The following is a 19,489-nucleotide window of genomic DNA, read 5'->3' on the forward strand; positions in this document are numbered from 1 at the left end:
TCCTTTGCACGCTACATCTACCTACGTATGCTACCCAAAAGCTTCGTCTGCAGATTTTACCAGACATTTCGTCATTTACCCACTTAATGCTGACAATGGACTGGGTGAAAAGGTCAGTCTCTCAGGCCAATCGCTTATCGTAAGTTCCATAGAGCAAGCAGAAAATAATGGGTATTGTACGGGAATTCAATATATTCATGTATAAAATCTCCTCAGTTCTCCTAACTTGACGCTCTGCGGTTGCCACTTCCTTAAAAGCGGGAAACCTGCCCAGGAAGCAAGTACCAGTCCAGGATGCAGCCTACTGTATGTCGACAGCTTCAGGGGGATGTTGAACTTTGATACCGAGCACGGAGCACTCGGGTAGGGTGGGGGCTACTGGTTTGGAGCAGAAGGCCTCGCAGACCTGCCTTCAGACTGCTATACACTAAAATTGCAGAGCTATGGTCAATTTAACAAAGAGGCCTACATATTGAACAGAAGGGCCTACACAGGGGTTTTATACTGGCTGAGTGGTAAGGATGTCTCAGGATAATTATATAGCAACACAGGACCCGCTGGTCAATTTAATACGGCCTACAAATGCAGCTGGCAGGGCAAGGACAAGGGTCTCATACTTCAGGTGTGGACAGAACGGGCCAGGGGCCCCCTGTGATACAAAATCTACCCTCCTTCAAGCCTGTGGCAATGTAATAGACCATTGTGGGCAGAAGGAAGAGGCAATGGTAGTACAACCATACATGCCAACAGACCCGATTCAGCCAGGAAACGTCCAATGTTTTTAAGCTCAAATGGGCTTTATTTGATCTGTCTCCTGTCTACAATATCCTCTTTTTCAATGTAACTCAAAGGGGAAAATCAATACCCCAGTTTTTTTTCAAAATCTCTCTCTTACCAAGTTCAAAATGTTCGCAAGTATGGTACATTGGATCATGGAAGGAAATGGGATAGGGACATGGACTTGGATAACAGAGGACAGGAGGGACATGGAGAGGTGCACCAAACTGACCCTGCAGGGCAGGCATCAGGGTTTGCAGCAGCACAATACACCACACGGGAGTGCAGCACAACAATCCATAGAAAGCAAGAGGGAGGGGACAGGACCATGCACATGGACAACAGAGAACAGAGGGGCAAGAGGCAATGGTAGCTAGCTGACCATAATGGACAGACAGGAGAGAAAGCTGCAGCATAACAGACCATAAAGGGCAGGAGGGACGGATCAGGGGCATTACAATGGAACAGACAAGCCAGGAGGGAGGGAGTAGGGCTGGGGGCAAGGGGGCAGGGCAGGAGCAGCAAGATAGCCATGGAGGTCAGGCAGGATGGGCACTAGAAGCAAGACACACCATGAAGAGCAACAGTGAGACTGTGATGGCATACACACAGACCATGGAGGGAAGGTGGGAGGGGGTCAGGGGCAGCTAACTGACCACACAGGGAAGGTGGGAGGGGCCATGGCAGCACAGAAGACCATGCATGGCAAGTGGGAGGGTTAGTGGCAGCACAATGGCTATGATGGGCAAGAAGGAGGGTGGAGGGGCATGCACAAAGGACGATGGAGGATAGAAGGGAGGGTCAGGACCTGTGCACAGACAAGAAAGTTCAGGGGAAGGGACCTCACAACAGACCACACGGGGCAGGCAGGAGGAGCAGCTGCAGCACAACAGACCAGGGAGGGCAGAAGGGTGTGGCAGTACAATGGACCATGTAGGACAGGAGGAAGAGGATAGGGGCATGGCATGTGGACAGGCAGGGTGGAGGTGACAGGGACAGGTTACAGTCATCTGACAATGCTAGGCAGGTGGGAGGGGAGTGGCAGCTCAACAGAACACTCAGAGTAGATAGGAGTGGCAGGTCCATGGGACATGGTGGGCAAAAAGGATGGAGCAGGGGCATGCACAAAGACATCGGAGGGCAGGGGGAAGGAGAATAGGGGCAGCAAGCTAAGCACAGAGTTTAAGCAGGAGGTCAATGATGGGGCATAGAATTGGGCAATGGAGGGCAGGAGGAGTGGACTGGTGCATTACACTGAGGGCAGTGGCAGCACATCAGACCATGCATGGCAGGAGGGAGGAGGCTAGTCCATGGATTCACACAACAGAGGATAGGGAGGAAGGGGATGGGGCAGCAAGCTAACTGTTCAGAGAAGGCGGGTATTAGGAACTTTATTGTTTTTAAAACATTGTGTCTGTGCGAACTACTTAAAATATGAACAAGTATGCAGCATAATCTCACTTTTATTCAGGAAGAAGAGGACGTTTGTGACTGTGACTCCGGGCTCACTTGGCAGAAACACCCCCTGACCCTCCACCCCCTATCGCAAAATGTAATGCCCGTGAAAAGGGTAGGTGAACACAGTGTTATATAGAACATAGTCCTGAGAGCATGATTGAAAATGAAAACTAGATATAGTGTATGGTATAAACTATGCACCAAAAAGTGTGATATAAGATGAACCGGGCGTGAAATATAATATGCAATACATTGTGCGCAATGACAGATTCATTGGAGAGCGCGAGATAGCACAGGCACTAGCGCGTGCTATGCGATATGCGCCTTGGAGTGTAATATGCACAGGGCAGTGTTGTGTAACCTAACTAGTCTCTAAAGTTGTAATATAAAATATGTGCTGGGAAGTGTAAGGTTGCATATGCACTGTGACAAAGATATGGATCCCAGATTGTAATATGTATGGCATAGCACTGTGCGTTATAACATAGGCATCGAGAAAGGCACGTTAGATGGGGCAATATAACCCGTGCGAAGACAAGTGTGGCATGACATATTCACGGGGTGGTGTTACAGTGCACATGGGCTAGAGAGTGTCATAGCATATGCACTAGCTAGTGGAATACAACACAGAGGTGTGTGGCACACGGCAGGCAATGGTGGGTGTAACACAGCATTGGGCTCTGTCAGGAGCGCGCTGTGACTCTCAAGTGATGTTCGTCCCCTTTCCAGAGAGTAAAATAAAAAGTATTACACATCCGGCAGTGGATGTGTGTTTTATTAACCGTGAGGGGGGTTTCTTGCATAGTTTTGGTCGAATTTTTGTCGAATCCCCTTTGAATGGCTTGGTGTGCATGTGTATTAAATGTGCCCGTCAATAGCTACCCAAGTTTGTATAAATAAACGACAAGGGTGTCTACCGGGATTAGGCACGGTAGGGCATCAGACATGTCAGAGCTTCACTAGTGGTGTAAATACATTCCACGTGGATTCATTGCATGCATAGTCGCCTTTTAATGAATATCACGCAAATCGTCATGGTGATAGGTACGTACGGTTTGTCCAGCATGTCCTAGGTGTGTCTATAAATATATATTTTTTTAAAATAATAAAAAACAGTGGCCGGCCCTGGGGATTGGGGTCAAAAAAATATAATTAGGAGACTGGCCCTGGGGGATGGGGTCATCAGGGCCAATAAATTAGAATAAGAAGGGGAACCAAACAGCCCCCCTTCTTAAAAAACTAAAATAAATAAAAGACTGGCATCGTGCAGGAGGCCATGCCCCCTCCGTGCAGCACTCTGCAAACGCGCCCCCAACAGGTATCTCCAGTATGCGCCAGGGAGCTGCGCTGCAGCCAGGTGTTCTGAGGCCAAGCCCCTTTTTACACCTCTCTGCAACGCAGCTCTGTGGCGCTTACTGGAGGTACCTAGTGGTCTAGTTTGACCCTAGGGACCCTTAGGATTCAAGGGGACTTAATCTCTCAACTTAGAACAGCCACAGGGCGCGTTTACACAGTGGTGAAGGGAGGGGACGGGGCCTGAGGTGACGTGTGCAAACACGCACTATGGCACGTTTTAAATTGGGGATATAATTTCCCTTCAATACTGAGGGCCCCTGGGGGCTAACTAGCCCACCAAGTGCTTCCAGTAAGCGCCACTGAGCTGCATTGCAGAGAGGTGGTCCAGGCCGTGCCACTTTTTACACCTCTCTGCAACGCAGCTCTGTGGCACTTACTGGAGGTACCTAGTGGGCTAGTTGGACCCCAGGGACCCTCAGGATTCAAATGAACTTAATCTCCCAACTAAAAATGGACACAGGGCGTGTTTACACAGTGGTGAAGGGAGGGGACGGGGCCTGAGTTAACGTGTGCAAAAACGCCCTGTGGCCTGTTTTAAGAGGTAGTTTTAATCCCCATGCCCTCTTATATACTAGGGGCTTACAGAGGAGGTCATGCTAATCACAGGGGGACCCCAACGCATAATGTTCCCTAGTGTATGTAGGTGTTTTCACTGTATTCTAAGTGTCTTTTAACATAGCACTGGCTCTAGGACTGGTTAGTCAGGCTCAGTTACCACCAGTATCCGTCTGAAAAAGTTGAGGGTACAGGATGATTTTGCAACAAGGCTTCTTTCTGCTCTTCTTTTTGTTCTTTCTGCACGTTATCCTTCTTCCTGCACTTATCTTCGTATTTGAGGACTTCTGTTGCTTCTTTCTGCACTTCTTTTGTTTCTTTCTGTGCATTTTTTCTTCTTTCTTCACATGTCCTATCTCTGTAGGCATAGTTAGAAATTAGCATTTAAAAAACCTTTGAAATTCACAGAAAAAACCATAGGTTTCAGGCACGTTATAGTTAGGAATTAGCATTTAAAAAACCTCAGAAATTCACTGAAAAAACCATAGGTTTCAGGGGTGTTATAGTTAGCTGGACTTTTCACTTGTACAAAACCATTGAAATTCCCCCGTTATAGTTAGTTCAGCTAACTATAACTCGGGCGCCCGCAATGCACTGCTGATGACGTCACATATTACATCACTCATGACATGGTCAGTGACATCACTCATGACATCACTGATGACATCTCAAATGACATCACTGATGACATCACTGATGACATCATCCTTGTGATAGAGTGGCAGACCTCCTCTCACCCTAATATAACCTTTGATACACACATTCAAAAATAGAGACTAAAATTTTCAAAACAATGGACATACCAATACCAGTTACAACAACCTCTTCAGTAATTCTAAGATCCACATACACATCCACTCATTCACCAACAGTCCTATACAGTCACTCATACATGTACTCACTCATCATATGTACTCATACACCTATACATCCTGTTACACAATGCCACTCATCCATAGAGTTACTCACACACATAGTCACTCATGCTAATAAAGAATCAAACATACATTTACTTGCATATACAGTTATACACACACCACCATACTTACTTCTACGGAAACTTACACATACTTAGTCTTTTAAACAATCACTTATAGAAACACATACTTATTCATACAGGAACTCTTTCAATCTCTCACTCTCACATATACTCACATATATACACCAATAGTCACATATACTAGTTTAAAACATATGTAGTTACTCATAAAGACACTACTGAGACAGTCATTCACTCACTAACACACCCATACACACACTCATCCACCCATACAGTCCTGCACACATGCTGTGTTCAACACATACAAACAGTGAGTCACTCATTCATGCACCTATGCACTACGTAATACCCCCCACCGAACCATGCAGACACTCAGACTGATACTCAAAAAACCAACCAATAACCTATATAGACACCCATGTAGCTACTCACCAACCCATGCAGCCACTTATACACAAAGTGAGAGACTGATACAGATATTTACATATTTAAACATTACTCACTAAGCCATGTATTCACTATGATACACTTAATCAGTCAGTTACACAATCAATTTTTCAAAAACAAATCATCCATTTAGACACTTATATACCCATTTATTCTTCCATCGACCTTGAGATATACATATATAAAACATATTTAATTTTCAGAAAAACACACATTCACTGGATGATGTCATCAGTGATGTCATCAGTAATGTCATTTGAGATGTCATCAGTGATGTCATGAGTGATGTCACTGACCATGTCATGAGTGATGTAATATGTGACGTCATCAGCAGTGCATTGCGGGCGCCCGAGTTATAGTTAGCTGAACTAACTATAACGGGGGAATTTCAATGGTTTTGTACAAGTGAAAAGTCCAGCTAACTATAACACCCCTGAAACCTATGGTTTTTTCAGTGAATATATATATATATATATATTTATATGACTGTATATGTTTATGTATATATATGTATGTATGTATATATATATATATATATATATATATATATATATATATATATAAACTTCCTTTCTTCCTCACTCATACCCGTAGCGAGAGCTTAGAATAAAGTATTTAGACATTTCGACGTTCAATATATGACATGTTTTATGCCCAAAGGTCTTTTTCTTGCTACAGCTGATACATTTATAATTGCCCTCCATGCATCATTCTGTCTACAACGTTATTGTCAGTGCTAATAATTAGCTCAAAGAATATATGAGTCAAATCTCATTAAGAGTTCTGCCTGCTTGTATAATTGGTGTTACTATATTTTGCAAATTGCTCTCCAGAGTACATTTAACCTTGCGGTTTATATTCATCTTTATATATTATGAATTGTCAAATAAAGTATCATTTGATGAACAGGTTACATCAATATCTGAATATTCATAAACAGGGCACAATGTTTTCTAACAGTTGTTTACTACTGGCCCTTATGTATATTCGTCAACAACTATGCAACTCTAGACATAGACCAGCCATATCCAAATCAGCCCATGGTCTTTTTCCAAAAGCAACAGTCCAGCAGAACAGTGGGACCAGGTTCCCTCTAGATTAGAACAGAAGAACCCCTGGCCGCTGTGGGCTGCTTTGGAGTCATCAGTGAGGTATCCCTCACCTCCTGTGACAGAGCAAGCACAGGACCCACAGCTGGGCATACTCGTCACAGAGAGGGCTTTGTTTTTTAAGGGCTATTCATTACTAGTTCTGCCACTTGGAATAGATATTAATTGCGTAATACGTCATTGACCCCTAACCTGGGCTGCAAAATATGGAATGTTACCATAAATACATCCTTAAGTGAGAGCATGGTACTTTGGCACTATTTGCAATCTCAATTGGAATGGAATATAGTTTTAGATTTGTAAAAATAGACAGGTGCGTCAGTCTAATTGCTGCAGTTTCTCTAGTGGTAAGCAAACAGATATTGTCAAATACTGAGCAATGTTTGGCACTTGGCACTAATTAACTGTTTCTAAATCTAACAAAGCATGTAATTACATAAAGGAGATAATGACTCGAGGCTGATGGTTGAGTGGTACACAAGCACATCATAAAATAGCAAAGATGATGAAAAATGCATCTTTCGTTGAAGTATGGATTTCTGTCTTCACAGTTTCTAGGGCAGAATAAACAGACAAGAGCATGTAAATCGAGCACGGTGGACACTACCTGAAATGATAGAAAGCAGGTAAATCCAACTAAACAAAAGGATGTGTTTTAGGGTGAGAAACTATCATAGAAATTAGGCAGTGGATTTTTTGCACACGACTTTCTAGAAGGTTGTATTTCTTTTCTGTTTCTTCCAATGAAAAGCACCTTGTCATTGAGATTTTAGAACCCAGATATTCATGTAGATGTCTCTCCTGGGCAATTTTTACCACGTGTGAACGTTTTGATGGGGGTACATCTTGCATTTGGGGACTGCAAACAGGACACCACGAGCCAGGTCGGCGACCCCGCCAGAACCACCACACCTGTGCTGCCTCAGCACTATATAGTACATTTGGCTGCCGTACGCATCCTGCTTTTGGGGACTGCAAATCCCAGGACACTATGGACCAGGACGGCAGCCCGCCAGAACCCCCACATCTGTGCTGCCTCAGTGCTACACGGCTCATTCAGCTGTCCCGCAGTGCAGGATTCCTTCATCTTGCTTTTGGGGGCTGCAAGTCCCATACTACTGGTCAGGAGGCTGCCTGGCCAGAACCACCCTACCTGTGCAGCCCCACCTCTATAGAGCACATTTGGCTGCCCCACAGCGTAGGACACACGTGGCCCAGGCCAAGGGCGTACCCGTCCAGCACCACCATTGCCAGGAAGAGGCAGAGCAGGGCCATCCACCTTAGCTTTCCTCTTGACTACTCCTACTTTTCTGGAAAACCTAACTTTTTCTCCCTTGTTAGTGTTTCTTAAACCTTCTCATAATCTGGAGGGCTGTTGAACTCTCTTTCTTTCACTCTGCCTGAAACTGAGATTTTATCCTTTGCTCCCTTGTTAGTGTTTTATAAACCTTCTCGTAATTTGGGGGGCTGTTGAACTCTCGTATTTTTACCCATAAACTTACACAAGGGGGGGTTGAATCCCAAATGACAGACACCAGAGTCAATTATTGGTTTTTATAGCTGGATATATATTTTAGACGCCTAGGCCATGGTTTGCACCTGCCACTTGGGCGGGGCTGTTATTTTTATAATTTAATTTTTTTCCATTTTCTGAGTCAGCTCCTCTGAATTCCTACCAGTGATTTCTGCTAGTCGCAGCTCAACTAGCAGCATGTAAAGTGTTTTTATTGTCTTTTGTGAATGCAAGTACAAGGTTGCCTGCGGACCTTTATTGTTGTGGATTAACTCCTTGTGTCTCTTAGATAAGGCATAACCCTATCAAATTGCTTCAATTAAAAAAGAAGCTTCATGAAAAAACAGTCGATATGAGGAAAAGGTAGTGTAGTTAAAATAACTCCGGTGAACCTAGTTACAAAAAAGCTCCTCACCCTTCCTCCAAGAACTGTACCTTGCAAGACACTGATAATATTATTGAGGAAGTGGAGAATATCTTGCATCCAAACGTTTCAAAAACACTTGGTGCTAAACCTAAAAAAACACAAGTAGTCCCCTTATTCAACAAAAAGGGCATGAAACCTAAATCCCTGTTAGTTTCTACTCCCAACCAATTGACGAAGCGGGCTCTACTGGAGCAACCACCCACCCTAGCATACAATCTAATTTACCAATCCCCCTAGAACCAATAATATCCTGCTCTAATCGCTTTCTCCTCTTGGCCCCTAGTGATCAGCCAATAGCCACTGCTGGTGTGAAATCTGCTACTATTGCCCAGTCAACATTGGCCAATGAGACTAGTGCACAGATAAATGATCTCTGGTAAACTATCAACACCTTAAGGGCAGGAATAACAGATGTAAGCGGAATGTTACGGTTACTAACAGAATCACGCCCCTTAGGGCCCACGTTGGTAGGGTGAAGAAGTGGGGTGAGGCCACCCACATAAAGAGGGTCTTCTCTTATATCAACCATTTGCTTAACATGTTAGCTTCCAGATCACCCAGTAAAGTTCCTACATGCCCCATATACAGTCCCAGGGATACTAGTTGGAAACTATGGTTGTTTTCATCAACAGATTTGTGGCAAAAATATTTAAAGGCCTATCATGGACTCTCAGCCTATCCATTAGACGTTCCTTCATGGGGAAACATCGAGAGCAGTATCTCAATGGTCTAATCCAGTCCTCTCAAATAAATATCCAAGTTCTACCTTAGCTGGGATTCATGTCACTGCTTCATTAATCCATTTGTGTCTCATTTGCATGATTACCCACAAGCTAATTTAAATCCTGGTACTATTTCCTATACAGGTGGCATTAATAACAAGGCATTGCCTACCTCTACAGGTGCTTCACAGATCTCAGGACAATTAGCTGACACTCTCAGCTGTGTGCTGTTAAGCACTAGATTCCCTGTAAAAAAGAAAAACATGAATTTGTGGATTTTTGGGATTTCCATGCACCGGATTGAGTATTCTTCACGAAACCCTGGACAGACAATTAATCGGATCCAGATCTGAGAATCGCAATTCAAGATAGGTACGATACATATAATAAATAGACATGGTAAATGGGGTGGGGTGTTATGGTTATTTGCCGCAAGTACATAAAGGCTGTGTTGAATTTTTTCTATATCAGGTTGGTGAAGCCCCGATGTTTGCCTTCAAACATAATAATATCACTGTTTTTTATGGTTCTTTGGTGTATCGTCCACCCAGCCCAAAAGATAGTTTTCTCTCATTTGTTCTGACTTTTATGAAGCCCTGTATGCAGTTCTCAAATTTCACTCTTTTGGGAGACTTTGATTGGCATTCGAAGCTTTGAGAAACCACAGAAACAATACACTTAATTGATTGTCTTCGTAGCTTTGATCTTAGTCAGATAGTTAATCAACCGACTCACAAAGCCAACCACATGTTGGATGGTATTTTTACAAACAACTCAGCATTAAGCTTTGACAAAGCCCTACCATTAATCTGGATGGATCAAAGAGAAGTTATTTTTTTAACTTGCTGTTTCAGTTATGAAATCCTGCACATTTTAATCCCCCTAAAGGTACAAAGATCTGCCCTTGATGAAAAATAGATAGTCTTGAGCTAAACAGAATGTTGAAAACTCATAGGGGCATATGTATCAAGCGAATTTTTAATCGCTAACGCTGCGATTCGCAAAATACAGCGTTTGCGATTAAAAATTCGCAAAACGGGATGTATTAGGCAAATTCCCAACGCAAAATTAAGGAATTGCTAATTTAGCAATTTCTTAATTTTGCGTAAGCATTTAAGAAATCGCAAATTGCGATTTCTTAAATGACATGTAAAAAGCACCCAAGTTGTGCGAATTATCCTTAAGAAATCGCAAATTACCACCAACTTCCAGTTGGTGGTAATTTGCGATTTCCTTTCAAAAAGCACTTTTTTTAATTTTACAAAGTGCCACGTGGCGCTCATACATACCCTTAGGGCATATATGTGCGCCATATGCACACACATGCTAATTTCAGGGGTGCATCAGGGTGTCATCATGACACCCTTGCACCTTTGAAATTATTCTCAAATAGTGATTAGCAAATTGCGATTCGTTATTTGAGAATTACTTCCCATTCATTCCTATGGGTCTCCTGGCCCATAGAAATGAATGGGCAGGTATTCCTTAATTGCGATTTCGCAATTTGCTAATCGCAATTAAGGAATTTTAAGAAATCGCAAATAGTTTGCAATTTTTTAAATACATCCCGTTTTGCAATTCTCAAATAGCGATTCTTTAAAAATCGCTAATTGAGAATCGCAAATGGTGATGTTGATACATATGCCCCATAGTCCTGAGCTAGGTAATAATATTAAAATCGCTATGACTAATTTCACTGACAGGATAGACGCTGTTGTCAGAAGGTTAGAACCTGAAAAATCCATAAAAAGTTATAGAAAAAGCCCCTCTGCTCCTTGGTATTCGTCCGAATTGAAAAAAACTCAAACAAAAATGCAGGGTTTAGGATTGGAGATGGAGAACAGATTACAGTCCTGAAGAAAAAAAGAAATGTAAATTAGTTATTGAGGAGTATAAAGTGCTCATTAACTTAGAAAAAATTAAGCATTTTACAGAATAAATTAAGTCTGCTAAAGACTCGGCAAAAGAACTCTTCAAAACAGGTACTACTCTCTCAAATTGCCATGATAGTAAACTTTTTACCCCGAATCAAGCCTATGTAATAAGTTGGATAAGTTCCTTCAAGCAAAGTGAACAGTGTCTATGGGGAATTTTCCTCTTCTAAAGATGCCAATTGCTCAGGCACTTCCTCGCATTCTCCTACATCATCTTGGTGGCTGCAGGATAATGCTGGATCTGACTTAAATATTCTGGATTTTTTTACTCCTCTAACTGGAAGTAGAATAAGTAGGCTTCTGGAGACCACTAAGTCTAGCTCTCCTATGGACCCTTGTCCACCTTATGTGTTACAAAAGGTCTCCAATATGGTTTCCAAGCATCTTAATATACTTCTAATAGGGTTTTGATTTCAGGTACATTTCCAGCAGTTTAGAAAAAGGAATAAGTGCGCGCCTTATTAAAAAAAAACTCCCTGACCCAGGTTACACAAAAAATTATAGACCAATGTCTAGATTACCGCTACTGGTGACATTACTAGAAAAGACCTTAAATAAAGCTCTTATGTCCTTTCTTGATGCTAACAAAATTCTGGATTCCTCACAATATGGCTTTAAACCACAGCATTGCACTAAATCAGCCTAAGTAGTTGCTACTCAGGAGATTCAAATGCAGGTGGATACTTGAGATAGGGCTGCGCTGATTCTTCTGGATCTCTCTGCCACGTTTGATACTGTGAATTACTCTCTGCTTATCAACTGGCTAGAAAGGCAGGGATTCAGAGGTGCAGCCATTACTATCCTTAGTTTCTTTCTTTTTAATAGAGAACAGACTGTTGCCTTTGGGGATTTCACTTAGAATCCCTTCTCTCTACCTTGTGGGGTGCCTCAGGGTTCTTCGTTTTCCCCAAGCTTTTCCCCCTCTATGTCACCCCCCTGGCAAAACGTATTAGGTCTTATGTCTTTTCTGCTGTCACTTACGCCGACAACACACACATAGTTGTGTCTATTTCATCTGATTTGGACCAGATCGCCAGTAAATTTTATAACTGTCTGGTAAGTATTGTTACCTGGATGCAGAAAAACTGTCTCAAATTAAATTCTGAGAAGACGGAGGTAAACCTATTTGGCAACAACATATCTTTTTGGCATACTTTGTGATGGCCCCCAAACCTAGATCCTTCTTCCTTGCGGTGAACAGTAAGTAAAAAGTCTTGGGGTCATATTTAACAGACAGCTCTGCTTCTCCAATCAAATAGACCATGTCACTTCTTCATGTTTCCATCTTCTCAGTGAACTAAGAAAAGTATTTCCATTTATTCTCCTAGAATTGCAGAAAATGGTCATTGTGGCTCTTTATTGCAGTATGTTATTCTTAGAAATCCAGAAACGCTTGCAATTGAAGCTTTAACCACTTCAAAATGTGTCAGCTTGTCTGCTCTTAAAAATACCTAAATTCAATTCTATCGCGAAGAGCATTTGTGATGTTCATTGGCTACCTGTTAGGGAGAGAGGGACATTTAAAGCTCTGTTTATGGTCCACAAGGCTCTACACAGAATGGCTGTGGGTCCTACCTATTTCCAAAAGATTTTTTTCTGGAATGCTTCTAATTACAACCTGAGATTAGGCACTGCCAAATTAGTAGCAATCCAAAAAAAATGAAAGCCAGATGGGGAGGTACACATTTCTCCTTCCTGGCATGTGAAGGCTGAAATATCATGCCTTTTTCACTTCAATCAAATTGGGCACTTTTTAGGAAAATGCTAAAAATCTACCTCTTTACCACTTATATTAGGTAGCTATCCTGGCCTACTCTTTGGACGCTACAGTCAGGATGCCTTAGCATTTGTGTGCTGTATAAAACTTTTACCTACTTACTTATATTGGGACAATTTATATGACAGGTGTCCCTAAACTCCAGTCCCACACCAGGGAAAATGAGATAAAGTGTTATTTACTCCGACATTGTTAGGGTCAATCCTTTCCCATGCCCAGATAACAACCTAGATTGTATTAAATTACAATTTTCACATCCCTCTATTGTAAATGGCCTTCTGTCTCTAGAATTGCGAACTCTTTCTCCACTCAACGCTACTATTTAGTTTAAATCCAATATATCTCCCCTGTGGCGTGTTGAATTATCCCGATCTTCTCTATCCTTCTCTCATGTCAATTGACTGGGGTTTGTAAGGATTCCTACCCCAGATAGTTGGCTAGGCCCCATATCTCCCTTAATTTAAGGACCTGTTAACAGCTCTAATGTCATATCTACCACCCAGCCCTTAATACCTTCTGTCCGATTTCAATCAATCCATTTAAACGCAGCATCCCCCTTAGCTGAAGTTTTTCCCTCAGTGAGTCTATCATTTCACCCCAGAGAAATCATATTTCCTTGATTAAAATTGATAATGTATTATTAGTCTCCTGGAATATTACCGGGCTTAGGGGTAAGCATGTTCAGGAGGACTGGGCGGCTTTATTGATAGGGGCGCATTATCATGTTCCCTAGAAACATGGGAAATTGTACCAACATACAAGCAAGGCTTTAAAACATTTTTCGTCCCAGCTCAGATGTCTCAGACTGGCTAATCCTCGGGGGAGGGGTCTTTCTAAATGGTTCAATATGTTGGGCTGCCATGTGAAGCATATAACCACTGATTCCCCTAATCTACTTGAGTCAGAAGTCTCTTCCGGGTACAGTTTAAAATAGTTTCTTTTTAATGTCTATAGTAGGAGTATTTCCAAGACAGTTGAGTCCCTGTCCTACACCTACTGAAAGATTATATCTCAAAGATTTTGCAAAGGAGGCTGCCATGTTAGAGGGTGGGGACTTTAATGTGAGCTTTGAACCTTCAGCCCTCCTAAGGGATGTTTCTGGCAAGGAAGACCAACTATGGGGCATCCCGCAACCTTTAGACCCTTGCATGCCAACCCTTTCCAAAGTCACTCTGCAAATGTTGGATCTTTGTGCTGCCATTTAAGAGCTAGCAATTGGGATAACATCGTCAAGCATAGTGAGGTGCCCTACTTTTAAAAGAAATTTCTACCTGAGCCACATAGATTACATTCTTGTAGATCTACATTCCTAGGAAAGGCTTATTGACATGAAAGGTTTCACACAGTTCGAAAGCAATCACTTGCCCCTGCTTCTTAACCTGCTGGTTAATTTAGAGAAGATAGGTTGGCAACAATGTCTGCCTTGTGGGGATTTAACGATTGCCAACAACCGAAGGAAGGTAAGATGGGATAGCATTAACAATGAGGGTGCCTATGCCCAATTATATCAGGGCTTGGTTTCCATGCTGCTTGTCTTAGCTGAGTCCGAGTTTGCACTCCACATTGTTCTGGATGCCCATGCCAATTGTTTTGAGGAATTGAGAAACAGTTTTGATAACAACCCTCCCCTAAAAGTAGTATGCCCCTGTCCGCAGACCCCAGTGGTGAAATAGGTTCTGCAGGTCAGCGAAGCACCACCTAATTAACGTCCTCAACGGTGGCTCCACTGAAGAAATTCAGACAGCCAGAGACACCTATAAATCGGTCCAAAAGAATGCCAAAGTGTCCAGGGATACAGCTGTCCAGAATGATATTCTTAATGCCGTTTGATTTGGGAAACAGGTAGCATTCTGGCACATGAAAACCCATGGTGCATAGACAAGAAGAATGAGACCAGAGTCCAATATCCTTCAAAGTGATTGGGTCAGCCACTTTTGATCACTTTACAGTGAATCTTTGGCTTTTTTTCCCTTTACTTTGGATTCCAATGAGTTGGAAAACGTTTTACCAACAACAACTTCCCTGAGTTCACAGGAGACAGAAAATGTTAAAGATGTAGTTTTTTTACTATAGCAAAAACAAAATGTACCATCTGTTCGCAGAAGGTGGGTAAAGCTCTGGGGCCAGATAGAATCTCTGCAGATTTATTTTCATCAGAACCTGCTATTTGGGTGCTTTACTTAAACTGCGTCACCAACTCCATCATAGTGGGAGCTCATATCCCTGCAAACTTGAAAGGTGCAGAAATAATTCCTATTTGGAAGAAAGGCCTCAAGTCTGACCCAAAAAATTACTGTCCAATAAGCCTCATCGATTCATGTAAAAAAATATGGTGTAAACAAATTCTGGACCGTCTCCTAATATGGATTGATGACAATAAGATTGTGTCTCAGTTCCAGGCAGGATCTGGGCCTGATTTAGATCTTGGCGGATGGGAATACTCCATCACGAACATGACGGATATCCCATCCACCATATTACAATGCCGTTATATCCTATGACGATCGTTATAAGGCAGATGGGAAATCAGTCATGTTTGTGACAGGGTATTCCATACACCAAGATCTAACCATGGCCCTTAGTTCAAAATCTAGTGCTGTTAACCAGGTTTCTAGATTCCAGCTCATTAGGTGGAAGGTAGTTGATATTTAAAAGGGCAGTCTCCATATTGCTTTTGTCGACCTAAAGGTTGCATTTGATAAAGTATCCAGAGAATGACTCTGGTGCACCTTCAGGGATCTAGGGCCCCCTAGCCCTCTCTTAGATATTATAATTTGCCTCAATGGCAACAACTATGCACAACTCTGCTGTGGAGTTCATGGGGAAACAACTGACTGTGTCAAAGTTGACAAGGGGGTCCAGAAAGGTTGTGTGTGTGCTCCAACATTGTTCCTGCTTTTTATTAATGGCTGCATAGATTTCCTTTTGGACTGCGGTATTGAAGCCCCAGCATTAGGGGACACTAAAACACCAGCTTTATTGTTCGCAAATGACACCTTATTTGTATCCAAAACACCTAAAGGAATTAAGACAGTATTGCTAAGGTCCAAACTTTTTTGTTCCACCCATGGTCTGGCCATTAATACTGGCAAAATGAAGTTATGGTAACCTACCCGCATAGGAGGGTTGGAGGGGTTTTAACTCTAGAGGGTGTGGAACTTGAGAGAGTGCTAGACGTTGATTACCTAGGAATCTGTTTAGCCAAATCCAACTCATGGGCTGGCCAGGTTTAAAAAAGCACGCTCCTGCTGAAACCCAGAGCAGCTGCAACTTTAAGATTTGCAAATAACTTCTAATTCCATCCTGTATTTTCCCACCTTGAAGTTTGGACAGCTCAGGCAGTGACAGCTGCATCCTATGGGGCTGAACTCTGGGGGCACAGTAAATTGGGGGTAGGAAACTCCCCAAACATTTTCCCTTGGTTTTTAAACACGACCTAGATTTACAACCTATTATCCCTAAAGAAGCCTATAAACCAATCATGTACTCGTTGAAGATTTGGTCAACCACTGAGTTGGAACACTACAGGGTGGGTCTTGGAGACATCTTGGATAGACAAAAGGGAGGGTTGACACTAACCTGGTTAAAATACGTGAGGCAGGCTCTAGGCTCATTGAGCTTGATTGAATTTTGCTAGATCCAACAGTCATCATCTCCTCTTCTATCAAAAAGATGAAGTTCCTCTTTTGGGAGAATGAGAAGAAGTTAAACCAACTTTCATGCTTGGGATCCTTAACGAAAAGACTCCTAAAGATAAAGTCAACTCCTACCTTTGAGCCCTACATGGGTGAGATCAACCTCCCTGTCACAAAAGCCCTCTATATAAGGTTTAGGTTAAGTGCTCTTCCACTTGCCACTTTTACTGCTAAATGGAAGGGCCATCTGGAGGGTAATAAATCTTGTCCAATGTAGTGTCTTCAGGGGAAGAAGAAGACACGATCACACAGGAGAAGCAGGTAAGCAGGGTTTATTCACCTCAGCCATCGACCGCCCAGACACAACTGCCATTTGATGGAATCTCCATATGCATTCATAGACAAACGTCCCACATGGAACGAAGCTAACAAGATATTCTTTACAGCTTAAAGGCACATTACAATGTCACATCCAGCTTGTAGAGGAAGTGAAGAAACTGATGATCACTTGCCAATTCATTCCAAGCAGCATAAGCGTTGGATTGTTCTCCTAGGTCGTACTTAGAGAACGCACCAGTATTGGATTGCCCGGAGAATTTGTAGATTCAACATTACCCCTTATATCATAGCCACCAATTAGCCTCACACATAAAGTGAAACTCCATATCATCTCCACTTTAAAGAAGTCTTCTAAAACCTGCTGCTCCACTGCCAATCAGTTCTAGAGGCAGCATCTTACTTGAAGCTCATTTCCACCATCATGATAAGTACAACTGCTGCCCACCACAACATGATAACTGGACTGATAAAGCCACCATGGTCTTAAACTGAAACCATACATATACATCGACTACCCAGTGCAGCCAGCCAAAGAATGAAAAAATGGTGAGTCAGTCCTTTAAGAATACCCCCAGGGGTCATTGCTTGGCTGCCGGGCAACATGGGCGCTATAGCCTGGAGCTCCGTGCCACATATGAGCTTCTTCAGTAATGAAAGAGTCCTTACGCACCGGAGAGACCATTCATGGGGTTGTTTTTAGTCAACAGCTTTCTAGGTGAGAAAGGTGCCCTTTCCTTCAGTCGTTATGCCTCTTTTCACACCGCACATGTAAAAAAGCTGAATCTACTCATTGCGGCAGTCATTTTGAGTTTTCTCTGCACCTCCTTGATGGGGCATTTTCTCCTCAGCATGTGGTGCCGCTGCCTGTAAGTAACCATATTAACTGTTTCCACCACGTTTTTGCTGCAATTCAAACAGACCGTCTGACTTGGATGCTATCTTAATGTCAGATTCTTTTATTTCTTCACAAGCAGGCTACTCAATGTTCTATGTGGTGCGTATATTTATTGGGCACAGACAAGAGTTGGGCTTCTTATTACCTTCTCTTAAATCATCAATATCCATGCCTGTGACATTATGATGTGCTTAATATTACCAAACTGATTATTATAATCACTTTTTTTCAGTTTCCATTTCCATTTTGTGTTTTAGCTTTATGCATAAATGGTTTATCTATCCTACATCCCAAGTTTCATTCATATATTTAATTTGCATGGGTAAAACTAGGAAGTTTAAGTAATCTTCTCGTTAGGAGGAGCCCTAAAGCAGGAACCTAGCATTTATTCAATGGTGAGTAATCTCAGTCCTACAGTCCTCATGCCATCCAATATTTCTAAGCTGTCCTCATTACCATCACATTCTTTGATGACTAACACAATTGCATCTGCAAAAAACTTGTCAAACAAGACCCACCCTCTCCTGTGAAATCACATTCATCTATTTAACGAAAACTCTTGCTCGATGAGATTTGAGCTAAGCGCTCATTTGTTAAGGGAACTAACACTTGCATCCAAAACCTATTTGACAAATGGTCGAACATAGAAGCAAGAGTTTCTTCGATGGAACAAAAGATCAGCTATTTTCAGGATGAAACAAATAAAATGATGCCTTTGGAGAGAGAGGTGGCACAAAAAAAGATGCAAACAGAAGATTTAGAAAACAGAAATTGACCAAACAACCACCACATCTACAGTCTTCCAGAAGGTCTAGGGCAATGATTTCATCTCCTTTTTCTTGTCCTTTTTGCCTCAATTAGTGGATTTGCCATCATCTACAGTGCTAAACATTCAAGGAGCTCATCATCTTGGCCATCATCCTCAGATAAATGCTTCCTTAACCAAAGCTAGTGGTGTTATTATTTTCTTTCTAGAGTTTACTGACTTACAGAAAGTGCTAAATACAGAAAAGTCTCAAAAACAACTCTTTTGGTCAGGAAAGAAGATATTCATCTCCCAAGATGTCTCCAAAGCAACAGATTCCAGGTGGAAAGAATTCCTTGATCTAGCTACCTACGTTTGGTGTTCGCTTTATAATAATCCACCCATGTCTCTTTAAGGTGAAATATCACAATAAAACTACTACTTATGATAAACCTGCTGATCTCAAGAACTTTCTAAGACTTCATCAACTACCAATATGGGCACTTCTGGTCCCTCTATGAGATGAAGAGTAGTAATGTTTCCTAGAAGATAATGTTCTTTCATCGCCTGTATTGTTACTTGTGATCTAATTTTGTTCTATTGTCTTTTCTTAATAATTGCTGTTATGTTTAATGTACTTCTTTTACTGTTCAGGCTGTCTATTGCCTCTCATTTTCCTAACATCACATCACATTATAATCCCATTCAGCACTTCTGTTGACATGCTGTGTTCCCTTGCTGATTTTTGTTCACCCTGTGCTGTCCCCAAACCCATCCTTTTGTTTACTTTTATAAGATCA

The sequence above is a fragment of the Triturus cristatus genome, chromosome 5_1 (genome assembly GCF_964204655.1).
Source record: "Triturus cristatus chromosome 5_1, aTriCri1.1, whole genome shotgun sequence".
NCBI lineage: Eukaryota > Metazoa > Chordata > Amphibia > Caudata > Salamandridae > Triturus > Triturus cristatus.